Consider the following 23012-nt stretch of genomic DNA (forward strand, 5'->3'; position numbering starts at 1 on the left):
CAGGACAACTGAGGTTTGGAGGAATACGCAGGTTTAAAGAGGAGTCCGTAATTTGCTTTCTAATAATCATAATCTTTTCCTCAAAGAAGTTCATGAATTTATCACTGCTAAAGTGCAAGTCATCCTCTTTTGGGGAATGCTGCTTTTTAGTTAGCTTTGCCACAGTATCAAAAAGGAATTTCGGATTGTTCTTATTTTCCTCAATTAAGTTAGAAAAATAGGACGATCGAGCAGCAGTAAGGGCTCTTCGGTACTGCACGGTACCGTCCTTCCAAGCTAGTCGGAAGACTTCCAGTTTGGTGTGGCGCCATTTCCGTTCCAATTTTCTGGAAGCTTGCTTCAGAGCTCGGGTATTTTCTGTGTACCAGGGAGCTAGTTTCTTATGAGACATTTTTTTAGTTTTTAGGGGTGCAACTGCATCTAGGGTATTGCGCAAGGTTAAATTGAGATCCTCAGTTAGGTGGTTAACGGATTTTTGTCCTCTGGCGTCCTTGGGTAGGCAGAGGGAGTCTGGAAGGGCATCAAGGAATCTTTGTGTTGTCTGTGAATTTATAGCACGACTTTTGATGTTCCTTGGTTGGGGTCTGAGCAGATTATTTGTTGCAATTGCAAACGTAATAAAATGGTGGTCCGATAGTCCAGGATTATGAGGAAAAACATTAAGATCCACAACATTTATTCCATGGGACAAAACTATGACTGTGAGAGTGAGTGGGTCCAGAGACATGTTGGACAAAACCCACTGAGTCGATGATGGCTCCAAAAGCCTTTTGGAGTGGGTCTGTGGACTTTTCCATGTGAATATTAAAGTCACCAAAGATTAGAATATTATCTGCAATGACTACAAGGTCTGATAGGAATTCAGGGAACTCAGTGAGAAACGCTGTATATGGCCCAGGAGGCCTGTAAACAGTAGCTATAAAAAGTGATTGAGTAGGCTGCATAGATTTCATGACTAGAAGCACAAAAGACGAAAACGTCATTTTTTTTTTGTAAATTGAAATTTGCTATCGTAAATGTTAGCAACACCTCCGCCTTTGCGGGATGCACGGGGGATATGGTCACTAGTGTAGCCAGGAGGTGAGGCCTCATTTAACACAGTAAATTCATCAGGCTTAAGCCATGTTTCAGTCAGGCCAATCACATCAAGATTATGATCAGTGATTAGTTCATTGTCTATAATTGCCTTTGAAGTAAGGGATCTAACATTAAGTAGCCCTATTTTGAGATGTGAGATATCATGATCTCTTTCAGTAATGACAGGAATGGAGGTGGTCATTATCCTAGTGAGATTGCTAAGGCGAACACCGCCATGTTTAGTTTTGCCCAACCTAGGTCGAGGCACAGACACGGTCTCAATGGTGATAGCTGAGCTGACTACACTAACTATGCTAGTGGCAGACTCCACTATGCTGGCAGGCTGGCAAATAGCCTGCTGCCTGGCCTGCACCCTATTTCATTGTGGAGCTAGAGGAGTTAGAGCCCTGTCAATGTTGGCAGATAAGATGAGAGCACCCCTCCAGCTAGGATGGAGTCCGTCACTCCTCAGCAGGTCAGGCTTGGTCCTGTTTGTGGGTGAGTCCCAGAAAGAGGGCCAATTATCTACAAATTCTATCTTTTGGGAGGGGCAGAAAACAGTTTTCAACCAGCGATTGAGTTGTGAGACTCTGCTGTAGAGCTCATCACTCCCCCTAACTGGGAGGGGGCCAGAGACAATTACTCGATGCCGACACATCTTTCTAGCTGATATGCACGCAGAAGCTATGTTGCGCTTGGTGATCTCTGACTGTTTCATCCTAACATCGTTGGTGCCGACGTGGATAACAATATCTCTATACTCTCTACACTCGCCAGTTTTAGCTTTAGCCAGCACCATCTTCAGATTAGCCTTAACGTCGGTAGCCCTGCCCGCGGGTAAACAGTGTATGATCGCTGGATGATTCACTTTAAGTCTAATACTGCGGGTAATGGAGTCGCCAATGACTAGAGTTTTCAATTTGTCAGAGCTAATGGTGGGAAGCTTCGGCGTCTCAGACCCCGTAACAGGAGGAGTAGAGACCAGAGAAGACTCGGCCTCTGACACCGACCCGCTGCTTAATGGGGAAAACCGGTTGAAAGTTTCTGTCTGCTGAATGAGCGACACCGGTTGAGCGTTCCTAGAGCATTTCCTTCCAGAAACCGTGAGAAAGTTGTCCGGCTGCGGGGACTGTGCCAGGGGATTTATACTACTATCTGTACTTACTGGTGGCACAGACGCTGTTTCATCCTTTCCTACACTGAAATTACCCTTGCCTAACGATTGCGTCTGAAGCTGGGCTTGCAGTACAGCTATCCTCGCCGTAAGGCGAGCACAGCGGCTGCAATTAGAAGGCATCATGTTAATGTTACTACTTAGCTTCGGCTGTTGGAGGTCCTGACGAATCGTGTCCAGATAAAGCGTCCGGAGTGAAAAAGTCGAGGAAAAAATAAATATATGAACGGTAATTAAAAAGTGAAACCCGTAAAGTTGTCAGGTAGCAAAATAGGTTGGCAACAAAACGCACAGCAATTCGAAAACAAGCCTGCAAGTGTTGATGTCATCGAGGAAATCATATTCCTTATGCACAAGTTAAACGTTTTTTTTTAAATGATAATAAAATACAACTAAAGTATGTTGATACAGTTCTTATACGTGTGTAATTGACACAGAATTTGAAAGAATTTCAAAAAACGGTCCAGAAAGCACTTTATTAAGGGTGTGTGAAGTTTTTTACATAATTTTGACATTTTTGACTTTTGACTTTTGACTTCCTATGAAATCATATTGAAAATGGACAAAACATATTACTTATGCGCATGTAAAAAAATAAATATATATATGATAATAAAATTGGACAAAAGTATATTCATACAGTTCTTACACATGTGTAATTGACAAACAATTGCAAGAATTTCGAAAAACGGTCCAGAAAGCACTTTTTTTAAGGGGTGATAAGTTTTTGACAAAAAAATCATTTTTTCAAAATGTAGCTTTTGGACGTTGACTTGGGTTACATTTCCAATATGAAAAACCAAGGTGGAGCGGATTCGCCACCTGTTGGATTTTTAAAGTGTTACAACTGGCAATTGCCATATGGCATTTGCAATACACTTTGCATGAATCAACGCCGAATTGGGTGGTATTGGACAATGTGTATATGGTTTGTCTGATGCCAATGACTTCCCATTCATTTTTGTCCAATACAGGGGGGTATTCCCTTACCTACAGTATTCCCCAACTTGTCTTTTGAGAGTATTCACTTGTTAAATTAGCTTTTGCACAACTCCCACTTTGCACAATGTTGACATTCTAAGAATGAAATAGATGCGCAAAGCCATCTGTTTTTGTTAACTGAAGCACATGGGTTCAATCCCTGTTCGACGTTTATGGTAGATAGCTGATATTATGGAAATGTACTTTCATCACAACAGTGTAAAGAAAAGGTCAATTGTCTTGATATGGCCACTGCGACCTGTATGCTCTAGTCGGCTGGCCCTCGCTACATATTCGTCGCCAGAACCACTGGCTCCAGGTCATCTGTAAGTCTATACTAGGTAAAGCTCCACCTTATCAAGGCAATCACAGGCGGCCTAGTCCTTGCGCAGCAGTCCCTTCCAGCTGCAGTCAGAGCAGGAGATGCCCATCTGTAAATAGCCCACCCAATCTACCTACCTCATCGCCATATTGTTTTTATTTACTTTCTGCACTTTTGCACACCAGTATTTCTACTTGCACATAATCATCTGCTCATCTATCACTCCAGTGTTCATTTGCTAAATTGTGACTACTTCAGTACTATGGCATATTTATTGCCTTTTTTAAAAATCCCTTCTATTTTGTTATTGACTGTGAGCTAGTTTGTTCCATGTGTAACTCGTCGCCAGAACCACTGGCTCCAGGTCATCTGTAAGTCTATGCTAGGTAAAGCTCCGCCTTATCAAGGCAATCACAGGCGGCCTAGTCCTCTCGCAGCAGTCCCTTCCAGCTGCAGTCAGAGCAGGAGATGTTCACCCCTCCACGTCCAGACTGCAAATGAATTGCACTGCTTTGCTTTACCTTGGCCTGGTCGCAGTTGTGTATGAGAACTTGTTCTTAACTGGCTTACCTGCAATAATAATGGAGAAATTTAAGAAAGAAACAATTTTTTCTTTCCCAGAAAGGGGGTGTAGCTCAGTGGTAGAGCGCATGCTTTGCATGTATGAGGTCCTGGGTTCAATCCCCAGCTTCTCCATGTTTTTTTGCAAAGACCCAACTTCTATTTTCCAATATGTTGAAATTCTAAGCAGGAAACAGAGATGTGCTAAATAATTTGGTCTTTTAATCTGAAGAACATGCTTTCAATCCCTGTTAGTACATTTATAGAACAGAAGTGGCATGGTTGCCAACTTTTATGGCATAATATATATATATTGCAGTGTAGAGTGGCATGGTGGCCAAGTGGTAAGGCGTCGGTCTCGTAAACTGAAGACCATGGGTTTAAATCCCATCCGTGCCTTTATAGAAAAGGCTTCAAATTCCATGGAAATTTACATTAATTGGAGGACTTTGTAGAAGAATCATGTTGTATCAATATTTGAACACAACTATTATATTAAGGGGAAGTAGAGCCAGTTGGCCCCGAACAAGATGGCGTCTAGGCCTCAACTGTTTTTGAGTTATGGCCATTTATCTGGGATTAAAGGTCCAAAATGAAAATAGAGAAATTATTTTTCCACTTCACGTCAAAGTCGAGGAGCCTCCGGTGTCAATAAAAAAAGAACCAGCCATTTATCTATCGTCATTTAAGAGAAATCGTACAACGACAGATTGGTGATGTTCATGGATAGGTGTTTTTTTTTCAACGGTTACAGATCCAGTTGCAGGGTGTTCTTACGAATCTTTTTAAAGTGTGCTGCGGAGCTCTGCGAGATTTCTGTGATTTTCTATGATTTTCTGAAATAACACACACTCACTAAACCCTCCGTAAATAACTCAGTTCTTAACGTAAAGACTTAAAACTCAGAATTCTATAAAGGCATACCCCAATCAGGATATGAGTTTATTTATAGCTTCCTGTGCCAACCGGAAGTGCCTTAAATGGTGTCACAGTGGCAGTTTCCAAGGGTTAAAAAGGTCAGATCTTTTCAAAACTTCATATGTGTGATTAAGCAACCCCCATAAACTGTAAGTCAGTCATTTCTCCCAACAGATGTCAAAGAAAAGCTCTCTCTCACACACACACACACACAGAAACACACACACAGCAAGGATGGAGTGACAAAGTGCGGTGCTTAAAGACACACAAAGCCTACAATGGCATTTACATATTCTCTAGGCCGTGCCGAGTTCAACAAGATGCCCCGCTTGACCGTAGCTCGCTCGGTCTAAGCACAGCGACCATTAGAAAAGTAGGCCCAAAATGAAGGCTGGCCCTCAATGTCATTTGCTTTTGGGTGACAGTGAGAGAACCGTTAAGGTGAGAAGCAAAAATAGACCTCAGGAACGTACCTGAGGTCCTCCCGATCTGTGCAAGCCTAACCTTGACCGTGTGGCATTAACCCATACCAGTTAAAAGAAGGTGTTTACATCAAACAGTTTGCATTGACTTCTCTCCCCATAGGAATACATTGCCTGCACCTCTAAATTCAACCTGAACCCTATGTGGGTTATGAATGCCTTATGAACCTGTCGTCTATGACAGTCCATCAGACCACTACCTGTGTCGATTCTAAGCTTCCTGGAGCAACCGGAAGTGGTTAAATTGACCCAAAAGGTGTTTTGATGTGATGTGTTTTGATAACCTTCAAAGGTGAAAATGACTACATTCAACCCTTTGTAGATCGTAGATCAGTCCATTCTTAACTTAAAGACTTAAAACTCAGGATTCTGTAAGTGGCTATGTGAATCAAGACATGTGTTTACTTATAGCTTCCTGTGCCAACCGGAAGTGCCTTTAATTGGGTCACACTGTCTATTTTGAAGGGTTAAAAAAGTCACATCCTTCACATCCTTCCTAAACTTCATATGTGTGACTAGGTAACCCTCATGAACTGTAAATCAGTCATTTCTCCCAACAGATGTCAAAGAAAAGCTCTCACACGCACACACAGCAAGAATGGAGTTAAAAAGTGCGGTGCTCAAAGACACAGAGAGCAGGCAACGGCATAAACATAATCTCTAGGCCGTGCCGAGTTCAACGAGATATCCCGCTTGACCGTAGCTCGCTCGGTCTAAGCGCAGCGACCATTAGAAAAGTAGGCCCAAAATGAAGCCTGCCCCACAACGTCATTTGCTTTTGGGTGACAGTGAGAGAACCGTTAGGGTGAGAAGCACAATTCGACCTCAGGTATGTTCCTAAGGTCCTTCCGATCTGTGCAAGCCTAACATTGACCGTGTGGCATTAAACCTTAATAGTTAAAAGAAGGTGTTTACTTCAAAGAGTTTGCATTGACTTCTCTCCCCATAGGAAAACATTACATGTTAGTTTGCGCTCCAGCACCTGCAGAGGCTCGGTGCATCTCAACAATTGTGCTCTGTAGCCAGCGGCCGGTTAGCTCAGTTGGTTAGAGTGTGTGATACGCTGCTCTCTGAAAGTAAGTAATGTCTTGCTTTTTCATCTGACATTTTGACATCAGTGTTACATTAAAGTTGCTTGTCGTTGCTACATGACAGTAGGTTGTCGTAAGACAAGGCTGCATGAAGTGTGAACTGCAGCTTTCTTGGATCCACAAAAAAATGTGTTTTTGGGGAATGCGGGCATCGATCACACTACCTTATGCGTGCAAAGCATTTGAGCTACTTCCCAGCCGTTTGGAATTTCCGCAAGAAGCAACCAAGAGGGACCAGTCTTGTCAGGCTATGCTGTTGGTGGACTTGTTTGTTGACGTGCCAGCACTTGCAGAGGCTCGGTGCATTTCAACAATTGAGCAAAATAGGAAGTGGCCGGTTAGCTCAGTTGGTTAGAGTGTGGTGCTAATAACTCCAGGGTCATGTGTTCGATCCCCATACTTGCTATCATGTACATTTTTAGTGTCAAAATTATGAGTCACATGCATGTGAATTGTCAAGGGTGCCACAGAATTATGTTGAGTGAATTGCCGGACTAGCTCAGTTGGGAGAGCGTTAGACTGAAAAGCTAAAGGTCCCTGGTTCGATACTGGGTTTCGGCATCTGTATTTGTTCTTTCTTTATGCTCTGGCTTCATAGAAATGTTCCACAGCTTTGTTTGTGGGCCTCAATGGTGTGTGCTACGCTGCTCCTCTGAAAGTAAGTAATGTCTTGCTTTTTCATCTGACATTTTGACATCAGTGTTACATTAAAGTTGCTTGTCATTGCTACATGACAGTAGGTTGTCGTAAGACAAGGCTGCATGAAGTGTGAACTGCAGCTTTCTTGGATCTACAAAAAAATGTGTTTTTGGGGAATGCGGGCATCGATCCCACTACCTATAGCATGCTAAGCAAACACAATACCAATTGATCAAATTCCCCAGCTGTTTGGAATTGCCAAAAGGAGCAACCAAGAGTGTCCAGTCTTGTCAGGCTATGCTGTTGGTGGACTCGTTAGTTTGCGCTCCAGCACTTGCAGAGGCTCGGTGCATCTCAACAATTGTGCTCTGTAGCCAGCGGCCGGTTAGCTCAGTTGGTTAGAGTGTGTGATACGCTGCTCTCTGAAAGTAAGTAATGTCTTTCTTTTTCATCTGACATTGTGACATCAGTGTTACATGAGAGTTTCTTGTCATTGTTACATGACAGTAGGTTGTCGTAAGACAAGGCTGCACTTTGACTTTATATAGTGCACCAAGCGATAGTTTCTCGCTTACGACCACACCGGCCTGACCACGCCCATTTTTTGGGATTGAGGAAGTGTTTGGAGGGAGTTGGTTGTTGAGTTGGAGAAATACATTGTTTGCTGTTTTGAAGTAAATCTTTTATTTTTTGGTTGGTGATTTTTGTTAAACAATTCTTATTGAAGAATTTTCCCCTAGCAGCTTGCGCTGTTAGGGGAAAGGTTTTTTTCATTTCCTTAAAGGAAGTTTGAAAGACCAAACCGACTTGTAAAGAAGCATGAATGTGAGTAGGAGATTGGTTTCTGATTTGGACCGAAAAGTGGACGATATGGCTTCGACTACTGGGAAGAATTCAAAAGGGGAAATGAAGACTAACAGAGGTGCTGCAGGAGAAAAGATGGCTGAGCAACGGGCTGTTCCCCGGGTGTTTGAAAGAAGTTTAACAGTGGAGGTGGTTTCTGATTCGGACCGAAGAGTGGACGATATGGCTTTGACTACTGGGAAGAATTCGAAAGGGGAAATGAAGACTGACAGAGGTGCTGCAGGAGAAAAGATGGCTGGGGAGCGGGCTGTTCCCGGGTGTTTGAAAGAAGGTTAACAGTGGCGGTGGAGATCATTGGGGAGGACAAGATAACGATGATGGAGCTTCTACGGGGGATCAAGGAGGTACGCGGTTTGGTGGTGGGGTGTCGTTTTAAAACGAAGAATAAATATGAGATAACAATGAGTCATGCCAAAGGGAAGGAGAGACTTATGGATGGATTTAAAATTAAAGACTCATGTGTAATGGCGAAGGATTTGTCACATGATGAACTGGTGGTGTCCTTTCTGAATTTACCGACATATATCTCAGATGAGGATATAATAAATAAATTGGCTGGATGGGGAGTCACAGCAGTGTCTACAATCAAGAGGAGAATGTGGCCTGGAACGGAAATTGCAGACGGTACGCGTTTCTGTAAGGTACGATTTACAAACAATGTCCAATCGTTGCCATATTCGACGACGTTTGAGACTCTGGAGGGGGCTGAATATTTCAGGGTTATACATGACAGGCAGGTGAAAGTGTGTAGGCTTTGTATTCAGCCTGGTCATGTAGTACGTGATTGCCCTGAATTTAGGTGTTACAAATGTATGGAGCAGGGGCATTATGCACGGGAGTGTCCTGAGAGAAGAAGGAGATGTGAGGAATGTGAATCATTTAACTGTATATGTGGTGAAAGGGTGGGTGAAGAGTTTGAGATAATGAATGAGAGAAGCTCAGTAGATGAGGAAGAGAGTGTGGAGGAAAGTGAGCTGGGAGAGGAGAATGATATGGAGGGGATCAGTGGGATAGATGAAGGGGTGAGAAATCGTAGCAAGTCTGCAGAGATGGGGGTGACGGAGCTGGGATCAAGTATGGACAGTGCGGTAGAATGGTTAAATTCATCAGAGGGTGTGGTGGGAGAAGATGCGAGATGTGGAACAGCTCAGATGGATTTACAGAAAGCTGAGTGTGGCAAGGACCTGTTATGCAGGTGAATGAGGACCCAAAAGCGACTTGGCGAAAACAGAGTCTTTAATCCAGTTTAAGGAAATAGCAATACTCCTAGACAAATCGGAGCGGTAAATAAAGCATAAAAACAATTTCACTCGTAATCACGAGAACTGACTGGAGACTCGATAATAAACTGCAGGTTGCCTTGGGAAGGCACTTGACCGTAGCAGACTCAGACACCTGCTCACCACGCAGCATCTGAGGGAAACACGACACGACAGGGCGATACAAAGACACAGCACGGTGAACAATATACAAGGATCTGACAGGGCAGAAACGGAAAACAAGGGGAGAAATAGGGACTCTAATCAGGGGAAAAGATAGGGAACAGGTGTGGGAAGACTAAATGATTGATTAGGGGAATAGGAACAGCTGGGAGCAGGAACGGAACGACAGAGAGAAGAGAGAGAGGGAGGGAGAGAGAAAAAGGGGAACGAACCTAAAAAGACCAGCAGGGGGAAAACGAACAGAAGGAAAAGCAAAATGACAAGACAATATAAGACAAAACATGACAGTACCCCCAATCACCGAGCGCCTCCTGGCGCACTCGAGGAGGAATCCTGGCGGCAACGGAGGAAATCATCAATAAGTGAACGGTCCAGCACGTCCCGAGACGGAACCCAACTCCTCTCCTCAGGACCGTAACCCTCCCAATCCACTAAGTATTGGTGACCCCGTCCCCGAGAACGCATGTCCATGATCCTACGTACCTTGTAAATAGGTGCGCTCTCGACAAGGACGGGAGGGGGGAGGGAAGACGAACGGGGTGCGAAGAAAGGGCTTGACACAGGAGACATGGAAGACAGGATGGACGCGACGAAGATGTCGCGGAAGAAGCAGTCGCACAGCGACAGGATTGACGACCTGGGAGACACGGAACGGACCAATGAACCGTGGAGTCAACTTACGAGAAGCCGTCGTAAGAGGAAGGTTGCGAGTGGAAAGCCACACTCTCTGGCCGCAACAATACCTTGGACTCTTAATCCTACGTTTATTGGCGGCTCTCACAGTCTGTGCCCTGTAACGGCAAAGTGCAGACCTCACCCTCCTCCAGGTGCGCTCACAACGTTGGACAAACGCTTGAGCGGAGGGAACGCTGGACTCGGCAAGCTGGGATGAGAACAGAGGAGGCTGGTAACCCAGACTACTCTGAAACGGAGATAACCCGGTAGCAGACGAAGGAAGCGAGTTGTGAGCGTATTCTGCCCAGGGAAGCTGTTCTGCCCAAGACGCAGGGTTTCTGAAAGAAAGGCTGCGTAGTATGCGACCAATCGTCTGATTGGCCCTCTCTGCTTGACCGTTAGACTGGGGATGAAACCCGGAAGAGAGACTGACGGACGCACCAATCAAACGACAGAACTCCCTCCAAAACTGTGACGTGAATTGCGGACCTCTGTCTGAAACGGCGTCTAACGGGAGGCCATGAATTCTGAACACATTCTCGATGATGATTTGTGCCGTCTCCTTAGCGGAAGGAAGTTTAGCGAGAGGAATGAAATGTGCCGCCTTAGAGAACCTATCGACAACCGTAAGAATCACAGTCTTCCCCGCAGACAAAGGCAGACCGGTAATGAAGTCTAGGGCGATGTGAGACCATGGTCGAGAAGGAATGGGGAGCGGTCTGAGACGAACGGCAGGAGGAGAGTTACCTGACTTAGTCTGCGCGCAGTCCGAACAAGCAGCCACGAAACGGCGCGTGTCACGCTCCTGAGTCGGCCACCAAAAGCGCTGGCGAATAGAAGCAAGAGTGCCTCGAACACCGGGATGACCAGCTAACTTGGCAGAGTGAGCCCACTGAAGAACAGCCAGACGAGTGGAAACAGGAACGAAAAGAAGGTTACTAGGACAAGCGCGCGGCCACGCAGTGTGCGTGAGTGCTTGCTTAACCTGTCTTTCAATTCCCCAGACTGTCAACCCGACAACACGCCCATAAGGAAGAATCCCCTCGGGATCAGTAGAAGCCACAGAAGAACTAAAAAGACGGGATAAGGCATCAGGCTTGGTGTTCTTGCTACCCGGACGGTAAGAAATCACAAACTCGAAACGAGCGAAAAATAACGCCCAACGAGCTTGACGAGCATTAAGTCGTTTGGCAGAACGGATGTACTCAAGGTTCTTATGGTCTGTCCAAACGACAAAAGGAACGGTCGCCCCCTCCAACCACTGTCGCCATTCGCCTAGGGCTAAGCGGATGGCGAGCAGTTCGCGGTTACCCACATCATAGTTGCGTTCAGATGGCGACAGGCGATGAGAAAAATAAGCGCAAGGATGAACCTTATCGTCAGACTGGAAGCGCTGGGATAGAATGGCTCCCACGCCTACCTCTGAAGCGTCAACCTCGACAATGAATTGTCTAGTGACGTCAGGAGTAACGAGGATAGGAGCGGACGTAAAACGTTCTTTTAGAAGATCAAAAGCTCCCTGGGCGGAACCGGACCACTTAAAACACGTCTTGACAGAAGTAAGAGCTGTGAGAGGGGCAGCAACTTGACCGAAATTACGAATGAAACGCCGATAGAAATTAGCGAAACCTAGAAAGCGCTGCAACTCGACACGTGACCTTGGAACGGGCCACTCACTGACAGCTTGGACCTTAGCGGAATCCATCTGAATACCTTCAGCGGAAATAACGGAACCGAGAAAAGTAACGGAGGAGACATGAAAAGAGCACTTCTCAGCCTTCACGTAGAGACAATTCTCTAAAAGGCGCTGGAGAACACGTCGAACGTGCTGAACATGAATCTCGAGTGACGGTGAAAAAATCAGGATATCGTCAAGGTAGACAAAAACAAAGATGTTCAGCATGTCTCTCAGAACATCATTAACTAATGCCTGAAAAACAGCTGGCGCATTGGCGAGACCAAACGGCAGAACCCGGTACTCAAAATGCCCTAACGGAGTGTTAAACGCCGTTTTCCACTCGTCCCCCTCTCTGATGCGCACGAGATGGTAAGTGTTACGAAGGTCCAACTTAGTAAAGCACCTGGCTCCCTGCAGAATCTCGAATGCTGATGACATAAGGGGAAGCGGATAACGATTCTTAACCGTTATGTCATTCAGCCCTCGATAATCCACGCAGGGCGCAGAGTACCGTCCTTTTTCTTAACAAAAAGAACCCCGCCCCGGCCGGAGAGGAAGAAGGCACTATGGTACCGGCGTCAAGAGACACAGATAAATAATCCTCGAGAGCCTTACGTTCGGGAGCCGACAGAGAGTATAGTCTACCCCGAGGAGGAGTGGTCCCCGGAAGGAGATCAATACTACAATCATACGACCGGTGAGGAGGAAGGGAGTTGGCTCGGGACCGACTGAAGACCGTGCGCAGATCATGATATTCCTCCGGCACTCCTGTCAAATCGCCAGGTTCCTCCTGAGAAGTGGGGACAGAAGAAATGGGAGGGATGGCAGACATTAAACACTTCACATGACAAGAAACGTTCCAGGATAGGATAGAATTACTAGACCAATTAATAGAAGGATTATGACATACTAGCCAGGGATGACCCAAAACAACAGGTGTAAAAGGTGAACGAAAAATCAAAAAAGAAATAGTCTCACTGTGGTTACCAGATACTGTGAGGGTTAAAGGTAGTGTCTCAAATCTGATACTGGGAAGATGACTACCATCTAAGGCGAACATGGGCGTAGGCTTGTCTAACTGTCTGAAAGGAATGTCATGTTTCCGAGCCCATGCTTCGTCCATGAAACAACCCTCAGCCCCAGAGTCTATCAAGGCACTGCATGTAGCACCCGAACCGGTACAGCGTAGATGGACCGACATAGTAGTACAGGATCTAGATGGAGAGACCTGAGTAGTAGCGCTCACCAGTAGCCCTCCGCTTACTGATGAGCTCTGGCTTTTACTGGACATGAATTGACAAAATGTCCATCAAATCCGCAATAGAGGCACAGGCGGTTGGTGATCCTCCGTTCCCTCTCCTTAGTCGAGATGCGAATACCTCCCAGCTGCATGGGCTCAGTCTCTGAGCCAGAGGAGGGAGATGGTTGCGATGCGGAGCAGGGAAACACCGTTGACACGAGCTCTCTTCCACGAGCTTGGTGACGAAGATCTACCCGTCGTTCTATGCGGATGGCGAGAGCAATCAAAGAGTCCACACTGGAAGGAACCTCCCGGGAGAGAATCTCATCTTTGACCACTGCGTGGAGTCCCTCCAGAAAACGAGCGAGCAGCGCCGGCTCGTTCCAGTCACTAGAGGCAGCAAGAGTGCGAAACTCTATAGAGTAGTCCGTTATGGATCGATCACCTTGGCATAGGGAAGCCAGGGCCCTAGAAGCCTCCCTACCAAAAACTGAACGGTCAAAAACCCAAAAACCCGACCCATGCACAGAGCCTATAATGGAGGAAGTACAACCTGACGGGACTATTCAGAATGTTAAGCCTATTGAAGATCCTCGTGGAGAGGGGGGCTCCTCTAGGGAGGTGGATACTGCAAGAGATGACTCTCGCAAACGTAAAGAGTCTGAAGAAGAGCTGATGGAGGAAGAGAGGGAGAACATACAATCTCTGTGGAGGGATAGTAAAAAGAACATGATAACCAGGAGGAAAAAGAAGATAAAAGATCAATCCTGATGGATTCGATTCATCCCCTCTTTATAGTCATAATGTTGAGAGTTGTATCTATTAACACCAATGGACTTCGTAGCAAAGAAAAGCTAGAGCTGGTGTTGGAAGCCTTCTCTGCGGATATATTATGTCTTCAGGAGACCCATTGGACTGAGCCGTATATGGAGAATGTAAGGCAGAGATGGAATGGACTAATGTACGTGAGTAATGGTGCTGTGCGGGCATGTGGGGTAGCTATTTTGGTAAAACATGATGTTGTGTCTAATTTAAATTTGTTATGTGCTGACACTGTGGGTCGAATGGTGGGAGTGGGTTTCACTTATCAAGATGTGGAGTACTCGTTGTACAATGTCTATGCTCCTAATAATGAAATTGAGAGGAGGGTTATGTTTTTGTCTATGGGAGGATTATGTGGGAAGAACTGTTTGCTTGTTGGGGATTTTAATGTATGGATGGATAGGCTAGATGCCTCAAGTAGCGCACATTTTAGCTCTGACTCATCTCGGGGAGCGCTATTAAGGCTAATGCAGGATGAGGATTGGGTGGATATATGGAGGGAGAGGAATCCAGATAAGCGGGTGTTCTCTCGAAGACAAGTGGTGAGGGGTGAGCTAAAGCAGTCACGTATAGATTTGTGTCTCGCTAATAGAGAGATTGAGCACTTGGTTGTGGGGGTAAAGTATTCACAAACATTTTTTAGTGACCATGATGCTCTGCTTTTCAGGCTGGGTGCATCAGGGGAGGGGAGGGGGGGTGGTTTGTGGTGTCTTAATGCCAGTATGTTGAAGGATGAGGGGTTTAGGGCTGCAGTGAAAGGGTGTGTGAATGACGCCGTGTCAGATCCTCTATTTGAGTCTGATGTGAGTGTGTGGTGGGAAGGATTAAAAGGGGAGTTTAAGCGGCTGGCAATATCTAGTGCAAGACGGGCAAATGTGATAAGGAGGAGGGAGGAGGGGATTCTTAAATCTCGCCTGTTATTGGAGTTAGAAAAGGTAGAAAACTGCCCAGGCTATGATGTGACAGAGTACCTGAGGGTGAGGGAGGAGTTGAGGGTCGTAGAGAGGCACAGGTGTATGGGGGCAGTGGTGAGGAGTAGAGCACAGTATGTGGTGGAGGGGAGAGAAATACTGCTTTTTTCCTGGGGTTAGAAAGGAGGAAGCAGGAAAAGAATTTTCTAACTGAGCTGTTAAATGAGAGGGGGAGAGGGTGACAGATCTGGAAGGAATTTTGAATACAGTGCATTCTTTTTATAAGGGATTATTTACGTCGGGTGGGGTAGATGAAGTGTGTATGAGAAGAGTGCTAGAAGCAGTGGAGGCTAGGGTGTCGACTGAGGATGTAGAGATGTGTGAGGCTGATTTTACATTGGCAGAGGTTAAAGCAGCCATATTGGGACTGAACTTGAATAAGAGCCCGGGTTCAGATGGTCTTACTGCAGAGTTTTACCGTGAGTTTAGTGACATACTGGCCCCACTAATGCTGCGTGTGTATGTGTGTATGGAGGAGAAGAGGGTAGTCCCTGAATCTTTAGCTATGGGTGTGTTGACTGTGTTATACAAAGGGAAGGGGAGCAGACTGAAATTAGAGAACTACAGACCAATAACCCTTTTGAACGCCGACAATAAGGTGCTTGCTAAGATAATGGCTAATAGGTTGAATAAGGTGATGGGAAGCATCATAGCACCTACTCAGGCCTATGGAGTTCCGGGGCGGGATGTAGTGGACACCCTCTGCACTATCCGGGATGTGGTGAAGCAGATGGGGGAGGTGGGTGGGGCGGTGCTCTGCCTAGATCTGAATAAAGCCTTTGATCGGGTGGAGCATCGGTTCCTGTTAGAGGCCTTGGCAAGATTTGGGTTCGGGCCTCGTCTTAAAGGATGGGTGAAGCTATTGTATGGGTCAGCATGCAGTGTCGTGAAATGTAATGGTGTGCTAACTGATCCTTTTCCCCTGGGCAGGTCTGTTAGGCAGGGTTGTCCATTGTCTGCACTGCTATACAGCATCTCAGTAGAGCCTTTAGCGGCGTTTGTAAAGCGGAATGGAGGAGTGAATGGAGTGGACCTCCCGGGGAGGCGTCAGTGTACTGCATCATTATGCTGACGACACCACCTGTACTTTGCGGGATGGAGAGTGTGAATTGTCTGATGAAGTGTTTTGATGTGTATGGAAGAGCTTCTGGGGCTAAGGTGAATGTTGAAAAGTCTCAAATGTTATGTACTGATGATACTGTTATGTCTACATGTAACATTCCTTTTAAGACTGTTAAGGGGCACGTGAGAATTTTGGGTGTGAATATTGGGGTAGATGAGCGGGAGGCGAGGGACTTAACTTGGACAGGGGTGATTAATAAAATAAAGACGACTGAATTACTGGAAACAAAGGAAATTAAAATTGAGGGGGAAAGTGGTTGTGGTGAATGCATTGTTAATCTCAAAATGTGTGTATACCTTAGGGGTTATGGACATGCCTGTATGGGTTCTGAAGGGAATTAATAATTTAGTGTCTGATTTCCTGTGGGGTGGGAAGGGGGTGAAGATTGCTCATGATGTAATGATAGCAGATTATGATAGGGTTGGTTTGAGATTAATAGATCTGGAGGTGAAGTTAAAAGCCATGAGGGTGAAGAGAGTACAACGGTTTTTATATGGGGAGGAGGGTCAGGGGTGGAAGGAGTTTTTCAGGCATTGGTTGCATAAGAGTGGAGGTTGTGGAGATTATGGGTTGTTAATGTGTTTCAAGCCCAGCATGTATGCAGAGGTGCCTGAGTTTTATCAGGAGGTGTTCAGGGCATGGGCGGAGTTCCTACAGCAGGTAAGTTATGAGTGTGACTCTATTGGGGTGTTTTTGAATATACCAGTTTTTCTGAACCCAATGCTGAAATCAGAGGGAAATATGCTGGAGAGTAAGGTAATAATGAAGGCGGGTATGATAAGACTGAGGGACTTTAGGTATGAGGTGGTGCCAGGGTTCCTGCCTGAGCAGGCGATCTTAGATACTGTCTGGGGTGTAGATGAGGATGTCAGGAAAGGGATGGTGTTGAGAATGTATGATAGGATAAAGGAGTGTGTTCCAGGGGAGTGGGTGAGGCTGTTGGACAATCATCTGAGTAATGGAGTCTTAGAGACCTTGCCTGAGATGCAGGTGAAATGTGGGGAGAATATGCAAGCATTATCCTCTACCCAGGTGAGGGCCTTATACTGGGCGCTTATTACCAGGAAGGTCAGGGCGCCTGCATCGGAGAAAGTGTGGAGGCAAGTTTTTCCAGGGATGGAAGTTGAGAGGTTGTGGGAAAACATGGTAGTGAGGCTCAATAGTATTGAATGTACCCATTTAGATTTTATGTTGAGGCACAACCGTGTTTTTACCAAGGTGGTGTTACATCAGGTAGACAGGTCAGTGTCTCGTGTGTGTGATGTATGCACAGATAAAGATGAAAATCTGATGCACATGATGTTTGACTGTGTTACATTTACATTTAAGTCATTTAGCAGACGCTCTTATCCAGAGCGACTTACAAATTGGTGCATTCACCTTATGACATCCAGTGGGACAGTCACTTAACAATAGTGCATCTAAAACTTAAGGGGGGTGAGAGGGATTACTTATCCTATCCTAGGTATTCCTTAAAGAGGTGGGGTTTCAGGTGTCTCCGGAAGGTGGTGATTGACTCCGCTGTCCTGGCGTCGTGAGGGAGTTTGTTCCACCATTGGGGGGCCAGGGCAGCGAACAGTTTTGACTGGGCTGAGCGGGAGCTGTACTTCCTCAATGGTAGGGAGGCGAGCAGGCCAGAGGTGGATGAATGCAGTGCCCTTGTTTGGGTGTAGGGCCTGATCAGAGCCTGGAGGTACTGAGGTGCCGTTCCCCTCACAGCTCCGTAGGCAAGCACCATGGTCTTGTAGCGGATGCGAGCTTCAACTGGAAGCCAGTGGAGAGAACGGAGGAGCGGGGTGACGTGAGAGAACTTGGGAAGGTTGAACACCAGACGGGCTGCGGCGTTCTGGATGAGTTGAAGGGGTTTAATGGCACAGGCAGGGAGCCCAGCCAACAGCGAGTTGCAGTAATCCAGACGGGAGATGACAAGTGCCTGGATTAGGACCTGCGCCGCTTCCTGTGTGAGGCAGGGTCGTACTCTGCGGATGTTGTAGAGCATGAACCTACAGGAACGGGCCACCGCCTTGATGTTAGTTGAGAACGACAGGGTGTTGTCCAGGATCACGCCAAGGTTCTTGGCGCTCTGGGAGGAGGACACAATGGAGTTGTCAACCGTGATGGCGAGATCATGGAACGGGCAGTCCTTCCCCGGGAGGAAGAGCAGCTCCGTCTTGCCGAGGTTCAGCTTGAGGTGGTGATCCGTCATCCACACTGATATGTCTGCCAGACATGCAGAGATGCGATTCGCCACCTGGTCATCAGAAGGGGAAAGGAGAAGATTAATTGTGTGTCGTCTGCATAGCAATGATAAGAGAGACCATGTGAGGTTATGACAGAGCCAAGTGACTTGGTGTATAGCGAGAATAGGAGAGGGCCAAGAACAGGGCCCTGGGGGACACCAGTGGTGAGAGCGCGTGGTGAGGAGACAGATTCTCGCCACGCCACCTGGTAGGAGCGACCTGTCAGGTAGGACGCAATCCAAGCGTGGGCCGCGCCGGAGATGCCCAACTCGGAGAGGGTGGAGAGGAGGATCTGATGGTTCACAGTATCGAAGGCAGCCGATAGATCTAGAAGGATGAGAGCAGAGGAGAGAGAGTTAGCTTTAGCAGTGCGGAGCGCCTCCGTGATACAGAGGAGAGCAGTCTCAGTTGAATGACTAGTCTTGAAACCTGACTGATTTGGATCAAGAAGGTCATTCAGAGAGAGATAGCGGGAGAGCTGGCCAAGGACGGCACGTTCAAGAGTTTTGGAGAGAAAAGAAAGAAGGGATACTGGTCTGTAATTGTTGACATCGGAGGGATCGAGTGTAGGTTTTTTCAGAAGGGGTGTAACTCTCGCTCTCTTGAAGCGAGAGTTGCTGATGTAGCTGGGTTCTATGTGAGGTTGAGGGATATGTTAGAAACGTACTGGGGAGAAGGATTAATAGGCGGGGTTGATTGGAGGTGTTTGGTATTGTTTGGAGTGGGTCAGCATGTGAAGGGGGTGAATATTGTATTGAATTTTTTGCTGTCACATGCAAGCTTTGCAGTATATATAAGGAGGAACTTGGCAAGGTTTGAGGGAAAGAGGGTGACAGTGTGGAAGGTGTTGATGGTTTGGTAAGGAAGGATGTAGGATTGATGTATAGGTCTAAGCAGGAGGATTTTGAGAGGGTGTTTATGAAGGATTGTGGATTTATTGCTGTGGGGGAGGATGGTGGTTTGGTGTATGGGTTTTGATGTGTAACATTTTTGGAGATATCAGTACAAATTTGAAAGAATTGTTTTGAGAATGTCTTAGTTTCTACTTGATAAGGAGGTGCGTTGAAATTCTCTATTCTTGTGGAATGTGGTTTAGCAAAGTATTGTATGCAATGGTAGTATAATTTGAGTTTTGGTATTTGAATTTCTCTATTTTTGATTTGATAGGGGTGAAATGTTTGCCTGCCAATGTCAAGTATTGTGTTGATTAAAATGGATTGTGTATATTTAATTTGTATATAATGTAAAATAATAATTTTTATAATAAAAAAATAAAAAAATAAAAAAGTACGCCTGATCTCATCTGATCTCGGAAGCTAAGCAGGTTCGGGCCTGGTTAGTACTTGGATGGGAGACCGCCTGGGAATACCAGGTGCTGTAAGCTTTTTGTCAACCCTTTGTCCGTTTCTTCCCACAAGGCTGAAATATGTGCCGTCGCTTTGAAATAAGTAAGCAAGGTTAGTTTGTATTTCATCCAACAATCTGTGCTACAAATTATGGCTACATTATATGCAAGTTCTTGCACTTTTTGAGTGACACAAAGATGCTTATCGACATGGTGAAAATGCAACAGCTGTTAATCACACCCACTTTGACTTTATATAGTGCACCAAGAGATAGTTTCTCGCTTACGACCACACCGGCCTGAGTACGCCTGATCTCGTCTGATCTCGGAAGCTAAGCAGGTTCGGGCCTGGTTAGTACTTGGATTGGAGACCGCCTGGGAATACCAGGTGCTGTAAGCTTTTTGTCAACCCTTTGTCCGTTTCTTCCCACAAGGCTGAAATATGTGCCGTCGCTTTGAAATAAGTAAGCAAGGTTAGTTTGTATTTCATCCAACAATCTGTGCTACAAATTATGGCTACATTATATGCAAGTTCTTGCACTTTTTGAGTGACACAAAGATGCTTATCGACATGGTGAAAATGCAACAGCTGTTAATCACACTCACTTGGACTTTATATAGTGCACCAAGAGATAGTTTCTCGCTTACGACCACACCGGCCTGAGTACGCCTGATCTCGTCTGATCTCGGAAGCTAAGCAGGTTCGGGCCTGGTTAGTACTTGGATTGGAGACCGCCTGGGAATACCAGGTGCTGTAAGCTTTTTGTCAACCCTTTGTCCGTTTCTTCCCACAAGGCTGAAATATGTGCCGTCGCTTTGAAATAAGGTTAGTTTGTATTTCATCCAACAATCTGTGCTACAAATTATGGCTACATTATATGCAAGTTCTTGCACTTTTTGAGTGACACAAAGATGCTTATCGACATGGTGAAAATGCAACAGCTGTTAATCACACTCACTTTGACTTTATATAGTGCACCAAGAGATAGTTTCTCGCTTACGACCACACTGGCCTGAGTACGCAATTCCTGATTGGAGAAGTGACGACAGGTGTGAGTGTTTGAGCTGTGAGTGAGTGTTTGCTGGAGAGTGTTTGCTCGAGAGCTATTTTTGTTAATTAATTGGTTTTTGCAATATAATTTATTATTTTCTTCAGTTGAATAGTTTAAAGTTTGGTTATTCTTCCCCCTTGCAGTTTTTCTGCTTGGGGGAGAGGTTTTTTTGGATTCATTTTTTACTATGACGGACAACAAGGAAAAGACAAACGGAATGGACAAAGACAACGAAAAGGCGCAACGGAAGAAAAATGAAGATAACGAAGGAGTGAAATATGGAAAAGAATACACGGTGGCAATTGTGTTGGAAGGAGAAGACAAAGTGACGACAATGGAACTACTAAGAGCAATTAAGGAGGTGTGTGGAGAGGTGGTGGGATGCAGAATGAAAGGAGAAAAGAAGTACGAAATTACGATGAGAAATGAAAGAGGAAAAGAACGGTTAATGGATGGATTGCGAATAAAGGACACAAGGATTCTGGCGAGAGATATTAATGTGAAGGAGTTGGTGGTGTCTTTTATGAATCTCCCAGTATACGTAGAAGATGGTGTGATAGTGGGCAAGCTGAGAAGCTGGGGAGTGGAGGCCGTCTCGGAGATAAGGAGGAGAGTTTGGCCAGGAACGGAGGTGGTTGACGGGACACGTTTCTGCAAGGTCAAGTTCACAAAAAAAGTGACATCATTACCTTATTCTACAAGAATTGAGACGTTGGAGGGAGCAGAATATTTCAGGGTCATTCATGACAAACAGGTCAGAGTGTGTCGTATGTGTATTCAACCCGGGCACATAGTTAAAGACTGCCCGGAATTTAGGTGTTTTAAGTGTGGCAATCATGGACACTATGCGAGAGAATGTGATGGAGAGAAGGAAAGGAATTTTTGTGGTGGATGCAGAAAGAGAGTGGCGGAGTGCAACTGTGGAGAGGATAGGGCTGAAGAGGGGGAGTCAAACAATATTCGAGGAAGCAGTGATATTGTTGCAAGAAGGAGAAGAAGATGGAGGAGAGGACGTGGTGGAAGGTGGAGAGACGGAGGAAGGAAGAAGGAAGAAGGACCAGAAGATAAATGAAATTGGGAGGAGTATGGACTCAGAAATAAGAAGAGGGAGTTTTCAGGAGGAGGGGGGGAGTGGACTGGGGGAAGCACGGGGGACTCACAGGTTTTGGGGGAAAGCACAGCACTAACAAGTAGCTCGGGGGTGAAGAAATGGAGGGGTTATGGAGTTGATGACAATACCAGAGACAGCGATGAGCACGGGGAGCACAACGACTATACCAGAAGTGGAGATGAATACGGGGAGCACAACGGAGGTGGATGCCAAGAGTGGAAGTTGGCTGGATAACATGGACTTGGAGGAGATATCGGACACGGATGATGGGGCAAAGATGGAAAGAACGAGGGAAGGATACAGGAAGAGGAAAGCGGTGGGAAGAGGGGGAGAGAAAGGGTGGAAGAAGAAAGAAACTGGATAACAGGTAGAGGATAATGAAATTATATTTTATTATTTTATTATTTATTAGAATGGTCAATATAATGTCAATAAATGCAAATGGTTTGAGAACAATGGGAAAATTAAATAGAATAGTCCAAATGAAGAATTCAGATATTTTATGTATTCAAGAAACCCACTGGGATAATGTTTGTGTTTTAGAAGTAAAAAAAAAAAATATGGAGGGATTTTATTTATGTAAACAATGGCAGAGGGAATTCAAGTGGGGTTGCAAATTTATTAAGGAAGGATGTAGTAGAAAATGTGAAGAAGATATATAATGATAATAATGGGAGGATTTTAATTTTGGATTTTGAATATATGAATAGGGTTTTTAGGATTATAAATATTTATGCGCCGAATAATGAGATAGAGCGAAGGAATTTATTTTTAGAATTAGGGAAATGGTGCAAGGGTAACTGTATTTTAGTTGGGGATTTTAATGTTAAAATGAATAGATTAGATATGTCAAGGGGAGCTATTTTTAGAAGTGACGTATCGAGGGGGGTTTTAAGGAAGATTATGTGTGAAAACAGTCTGATTGATATATGGAGAGATGAGAACCCGAACAAGAGAGGATTTTCTAGAAGGCAGGTGGTTTTAGGGGAGTTGAAACAGACACAGATAGATCTGGTTTTAGTAAATGAAGGGTTAAGGAATTTTATGAAGGATATTAATTATATTTTTACAACTTTTAGTGATCATGCTGGGTTAACATTTTCGGTGGGGTTAGATAAAGAAAGGAAAGGGGGGGAATATGGTGCATGAATGCAGGGTATCTAGGTGATGAAGAATATGGAATACAGCTTAAATCTTTGATAGA

General features: G+C 45.4%; 5 non-coding genes across 5 annotated transcripts; all 5 read left to right on the top strand.

The window, feature by feature from the left end:
- Positions 1-4178: 4178 nt before the first annotated feature.
- Positions 4179-4250, top strand: trnaa-ugc. Its single transcript has one exon. It is a non-coding gene; the product is annotated as a tRNA-Ala (tRNA).
- Positions 4251-4442: 192 nt separating this feature from the next.
- Positions 4443-4514, top strand: trnat-cgu. Its single transcript has one exon. It is a non-coding gene; the product is annotated as a tRNA-Thr (tRNA).
- A 2580-nt stretch (positions 4515-7094) lies between these two features.
- On the top strand, positions 7095-7167 carry trnaf-gaa. The gene has a single exon. It is a non-coding gene; the product is annotated as a tRNA-Phe (tRNA).
- A 12759-nt stretch (positions 7168-19926) lies between these two features.
- Positions 19927-20045, top strand: LOC124026990. Its single transcript, XR_006837316.1, has one exon. It is a non-coding gene; the product is annotated as a 5S ribosomal RNA (ribosomal RNA).
- A 242-nt stretch (positions 20046-20287) lies between these two features.
- Positions 20288-20406, top strand: LOC124026991. The gene has a single exon (XR_006837317.1). It is a non-coding gene; the product is annotated as a 5S ribosomal RNA (ribosomal RNA).
- The last annotated feature ends 2606 nt before the right edge of the window (positions 20407-23012 follow it).

Source organism: Oncorhynchus gorbuscha, unplaced genomic scaffold (genome assembly GCF_021184085.1).
Source record: "Oncorhynchus gorbuscha isolate QuinsamMale2020 ecotype Even-year unplaced genomic scaffold, OgorEven_v1.0 Un_scaffold_2876, whole genome shotgun sequence".
NCBI lineage: Eukaryota > Metazoa > Chordata > Actinopteri > Salmoniformes > Salmonidae > Oncorhynchus > Oncorhynchus gorbuscha.